This window comes from Antechinus flavipes, chromosome 4 (genome assembly GCF_016432865.1).
Source record: "Antechinus flavipes isolate AdamAnt ecotype Samford, QLD, Australia chromosome 4, AdamAnt_v2, whole genome shotgun sequence".
Lineage (NCBI taxonomy): Eukaryota > Metazoa > Chordata > Mammalia > Dasyuromorphia > Dasyuridae > Antechinus > Antechinus flavipes.
Window position 1 is genome coordinate 343,725,923 of NC_067401.1, and position 6,246 is coordinate 343,732,168.

Sequence of the window (6,246 nt, forward strand, 5' to 3'; positions counted from 1 at the left end):
CAGTCAGACACACTGTAACTCAACTTTGATATAGTGATGTCATTTTAGTCCTCTCCAAGAACAAAGGATAATAACCAATTGTGGCAGGTGAGACTCCAAAACCACAAAGTCAGCTGGCTCCTAGGCTCATCCAGGTAGCATCAGTGAAAATAGGAATGGAAAGAAGCTCACCCACTGAGTCACCACTGGGACTCCTGCATGCACCATCCAGTCAGCATGGCAACTTCCTCAGAAATTTTACTGATTACGGACAAGTTGTAAAAGAAGCAAGAAGCACTCCATATTTCATGGCAGAAAGATTACCATGGACATCTGCAAAGCCATATGCATATGGACATTAAATGCCGGAAAACCAGTCCGATTTTCCTATAAGGAAAAGCTTAAAATACAGCTTCAGCTGATCATTCAAGAGCCACAATCAACTTCCATTTTTCCAATGAAAGCACAATTGTAAAGGAATGAGAGGCTGTGAAAGACTTTTTTTAGCAATTACTGCCCAAATTGAAGAGGAAAGCCAATAAAAAACTGGAAGAGAAAAACAATGCTACAAGATGATCCTGTTTTGTTTCAGCTTTACAAAGATCTTGTTGTAAGTCAGGTAGTCAGTGATGAGGAATTCTGAGACAAATCATTTAAGCACAAATACTGTGGATAGCCCTGTAGCATCCAATCCCAAGCAGGATGTGGGCATTTCTGTAACATTTCTAACTGATGCCCACTCCCAAACAGATGGCTATAATGGCCTATGATATAATTTAGCTTCTGAAATCATTGAGTCCATATTTAGGAACTAATCAGCAGTAAAAATGAAATATATAGAAAACATTTCATATAACATGATAGAAAAAGAGTTCTAGATATGATTTTTTTCAATCCCATTATTTTCAAAAGGATCAATTTAACACAGAGGCAAAAGATCTCTTTGCAAAATGTGCCCAAATGGATGGAGAGGGTTTAAAAACAATTATATCATTAGGACAGTGCTGGAGGATAAATCATTAAATGAGAGCTATGAGATTTCCACTATATCATCTACTTTCCACTCTTCAAAATCCATAAAGGAAAATAACTATGACCCTATCCTCAAAAGAATTAACTATGATTGTGCTATGGGTCTGGAAGCAAGTCTCAGGAAAAATGAAGCACCAAACTATCACACCAATGAAAACAGCAGCACAGATGGGAATTCTTCAGATTTAGAAAAAAGAAAGTTTTAACCACTACCTAAAAGAGAGAAGTTCTAGAAATCCATTAAATATGAGACTTGGGGGGAAATGACAGCATAAAAACAATTGCACTAAGCTTAAAGAAGTCAGACAGGTATTATCATGGCCCAACTCCAATTCAGTCCCTCTAATATGCAGTGAATCAGGATATAATCAGTTATTTTCAGAATACTAAGCAAGAAATAAATGAAGCCAAGATGACAGGGTAAAGGCAGGAATTTGCCGAACTTCTCCCTTCAAATTGCTCCAAATTCCTTTTTTTTTAAATGACTCTAGACAAATTTTAGAGCATCAGGACACCCAAAAAGACAGAGAGTAACATTTTCCAGCTCAAGGCAACTTAGAAACTTAGCATAAAAGCTCAGTAACACCAGGGTGGGAATCCAATGTACAGTCCTGGTGCAGGGCACTCCAATGCAGCCCAGCCAAGCCCCAGCTGAATCAGCAGCAGCACTGGTGTTTCCAGACTTTTCAGCCCAGAGATACCAAAGGGGACCTTGAAGGTCAGCAGAAAAAGTCTGTGGAACTAGAGTGGGAGTCCAGAATACAATCGCAGTGCAGGCAGGGTTCTGGCCCCTGCACAAACCCAGATCCCAGTGTCAGTGAGGCCGGATCTCTGAATCAGCAGCTGTGCTGGAGACTTGTGGATCTCTCACCCATGGATAACAGGGAGGATTAGAAGGTCATTGGAGAGAGACTGTGGCAAGGAAGTGGGAGTCTGGTATGCAGTCTCAGTGCAGCCCCATCAGGAGTCCCAGTCCCAGACAGTAGATCTTATAGCTATAATGGGGCAGGGACACATCTAACAACTCCAGGGCAGAAAAAATTGCTTGTGGTCAGATTCCTAGAAGGAGTTTTGAAAACAACTGCATAAAACCCCTGAAGTTTGGGACAATGCATCTTCCATGCTGGAAGTAGAGCCCTACTTTAATTTTAGCTAATAATTAGCTAGGAAAAAGAGCAGATACCAAAAGAAATTTCTGACCATTGAAAGTTACTGTAGTGATAAGGAAGATCAAAACACACACTGAAAATGTTAAAGTCAAAGTTCCTATATCCAAAGCCTCCAAGAAAAATAAGAATTGGGCTCAGGACATGGAAGAGCTCAAAAGGGACTCTGAAAATCAAGTAAAAGAGATAGAGAAAAAATTAGGAAAAGAATTGAGAGATGCAAAAGGAAATACAACAAGCTAATGAGGAGAATACCTTAAAAAACAAAATTGACCAATTGGGAAAGGAAATACAAAAATTCACTGAGGAAAATAATTCCTTTAAAAATAGAATTGAGCAAATGGAAGCTAATGACTTTATGAAAAAATCAAGATATAATAAAGAAAAATAGAAAAAATGAGAAATATTTCACTGGAAAAACAACTGACCTGGAAAATCGATTCAAGTGATATAATTTTAAAATTATTGTACCTAAAAGTCATGATTTTAAAAAAGAGCCTGGGATGTCATTTTTCAAGAAATTGTCAAGGAAAATTGTCCTGATATTGTAGAAACAGAAGGTAAAATAGAAATTGAAAGAATCCACCGATCATTTTTGAAAAAGATTCCAAAATCAAATCTCTCAGGAATATTATAGCCAAATTCTGGGACTCCCAAGTCAAGAAGAAAATATTGCAACCATCCAGAAAGAGAATTCAGGTATAGTGGAGCCACAGTCAGGATAACACAAGATTTAGCAGCTTCTACATTAAAAGACCAGAGAGCTTGGAATATGATATTCAGAGAGTAAGAGAACTAGGATTGCAACCAAGAATCATCTACCTAGCAAAACTGAGTACAATCCTTCAGAAGAATAGGTTGTCATTTAATGAAACAGAAGATTTTCAAGCATTCATGATGAAAAGACCAGATCTGAATGGAAAATGTGATTTTCAAATATAGGAATCTAGAGAAGCATAAGGAGATAATCAGGAAAATGATATGATAAGGAACTTAATAAGAATTATTTGTTTATGTTCCTACAAGAGAGGATGATACCTGTAACTCATTAGAACTTTCTCATTATTATAGCAGTTAGAAGGGGTATTTATAGGCAGAGACTGCAGGTGTGGGTTGAATATGAAGGGATAATATCTTTTTAAAAAAAAAGATCAAATTAAGAGATGAGAGAGGAATGAACTAAGAGAAAAGGAAAGGGAGAATGAAATGATGCAAATTATGTACTATAAAAAAGAGACAAGAAAACAGTGAAGGGTAAGAAAGAGAGGAAAGGAGCAGTGAGTAAAACTTACTCTCATCAGAATTGGCTCAAATAGGAAATAATATATATATATATTCAATAAGGGTATAGAAATCTATCTTACCCTGAGGAAAAATATAAGGGGGATAGTATATGGAAAGGGAGGGAGGGTGATAAAAGAGAAGGCATATTGGGGGAGGGAGTACTCAGTAGTAGAATACTTTTGAAGGGGGACAGAATGAAAGGAGAGAGAATAAATGGGGGAAACACAATTAGTGATAGTAATTGTAAAAAAATTTTGAAGCAAGTTTCTCTGATGGAATATTATTGTTCTCTGGGAAATGATGAGGATGCTCTCAGGAAAAAAAAAAAAAACCTGGAAACTTCTCCAAGAACAAAGTGAAATATACTGAATAGCAATAGAATAGCAATGTTCTGGGATGATTAGCTGTAAATGACTGTTATTCTCAGTAGTATAATCATCTACAATTCCTCTGAAGGACTTATCATGAAAAATCCTAATCACACCCAAAGAAGGAACTGATTGTCTTTGAATCCAGATCAAAGCATTCTCTATTTCTGTATCTCTCTCTCTTTATTTTTAACTTAACTTTTCTTGAGGGTTTTTATTTCTATTAGGGTGAGAGAGCTATGTTTTCTTTCACAACTTGACTTTTATGGAAACGTTTCATATAATTTCTCATGTGGTTTCTTAATTGTGGGTGGGAATAAGAGAGAGAACCTAAAACTCAAAAATCTTAAAAATAAATGTGTAAAAAAAGTTTTGAATATAATGGGGCAAAATATTAAATAAACAAAGTTAAATTTTTAAAAAATTTTAAGAGTATTAGGAAAGAAATGGAAACTTGCACACCAAACTGACTCTGGTTCTTTCAAATGTTATTGCAAGTAGTACCATCGCAGCCTTATCCCCTGAAGCAGCACTTTTGCAGTGAGAACCACAACAAGCTATAAACTAGATAGTGCCAAATGTCATTCAATCAGATCTCAAACATTTGTATGTGACCATAGATGAGCTGCCAAGGCAGTTTCCAGTTTACACACCACTTCCTTTAAATGAAAAAAAAAAAAAAAAAAAAAAGGTAATGATGATAAAGAGTAATTTGGACTGATTCCAAGCTACTAAGTTCTTCTCATTTCCAAAAGAAAAAAATTCAGTAACCATATCAAGCACAAATTTGCTAAGTCACACAGAAGAGATGCTATAGATAGTCTAAATAAATTCCATACATGGTAGTCCCAGTGCCTCCTGAAGAAGATGAAACCTCAGATGTTGATGGCTTCAATTCTTGGGATGCTTCCTGCTACAATTGTGGGAACACACTTGAGCAGTTCAAGCATCACCCAGAAAGGTGATCATTCTGTAATACGTTGCAGCCACCAGATTTGGGAGCCAACACTATTGAATTTGCACATTCTGAAGTAAGAGAAGCTATGATTAAACTTGAAAACTGGGAGGTAAATAAAGGTAGAATCAAAACAGGCTGATTTACATCATACACACACATACACACACACACACACACACACACACACACACACATATGTATATACATACACAAATGTATTGTCAAAATATAGTGTTTACTGCAGTTACCCAAGAACTGCTTCGGATTTGCATTGAGTTGCTTTCAGAATTAAAAAGTAACTTTTAAAGGATGAACTGATAAAATCTGAATTGTATTTTGTTTAATCTTTTTTTTAAATATATGGCACAGGGAAGAAATGTTGATTTTGGGGGGGGAGGGTTTCCTCCATTGGATCCTCACATTTACTGGATTCTGTTTGTACTTTATTGAAACAGGTTGAAAAAAGATTTTAAATGAAGCAGAGAGAAGCTATTGCTCTAACCATCAGGGGAAAGTTGTGATCAGAGGTATCTTATGTTCTGTGTTTCCCACAGAAATGAAAATCAATAGAATTGTACTGAGTACTTGGTGTGTGGTTTGGGGTTCTCAAATGACACAAGAGGAATAATTTTGCCAAAAGTCTTGAAGGTCTAGTAGGTACTTAATAAATGTTTGCTGAATTGAACCAAATTGAACGTAAAAACCTATACTTCTCTCTCTGTCATCTATATTTTGGCCATTCATTTAATCACATAAATTCACAACATCCTTACAAAAAAAAAAAAATTTCAGCTCTGAAACCATTACCATCTTTGTTAAAAGCAAAGAAACTGATGACACCAAGTGATTTGGTAATTTTTTTCCAAGGTGATTAAATTATAAATTAGCTAATCATTAAGAACGTTTTAAACACCAATTATAATCTAACAATGTAGCCTGTCTGAAGCATAAATTTCTGTGACCACAGGCAAGTCATAACTTCTTTGAGCCTTAGTTTCCCTTATCTGTAAAAATGAAAAGATTGGATTATATTTATTCCCTTTCAGGTTTTTCCAGCTGTAGATCTATAATTTACTGAAACTCATATCTGAATGAAACACTAAATAATGGTGCCTCCCTTGTACTTTATATGATGATATTCACCATGAACTGCCCTTGTAACCTCTTCCTTCCTCTGCTCAATAGAAAGACTAGATGCTTTTTTGGTATCTACATACATCAGCTTCTACCACTATTGCACTGGATATTCTGGCCTCAAGACAGTTTTTTTGTTTGTTTTTTTTTTTTTTTTTTTTTTTGTTTGTTTTAAACATGAAACAGAGATTAGGTTGTAAAGAATGGAAAATCAAGGTAGCAGAGCAGTACAGAAGAATCTGACCACATCCAATACCACCAAAGGAGGAAATGACAGAATGTTTAACTATTTTTAAGAGTGTCAACTGTCAGGTATATGATGTGT

The 6,246-nt window shown here is 35.8% G+C and overlaps 1 pseudogene; it reads left to right on the forward strand.

The window, feature by feature from the left end:
* The first annotated feature begins 216 nt into the window (after positions 1 to 216).
* Positions 217 to 4,864, forward strand: LOC127561558 (general transcription factor IIH subunit 1-like; annotated as a pseudogene).
* The last annotated feature ends 1,382 nt before the right edge of the window (positions 4,865 to 6,246 follow it).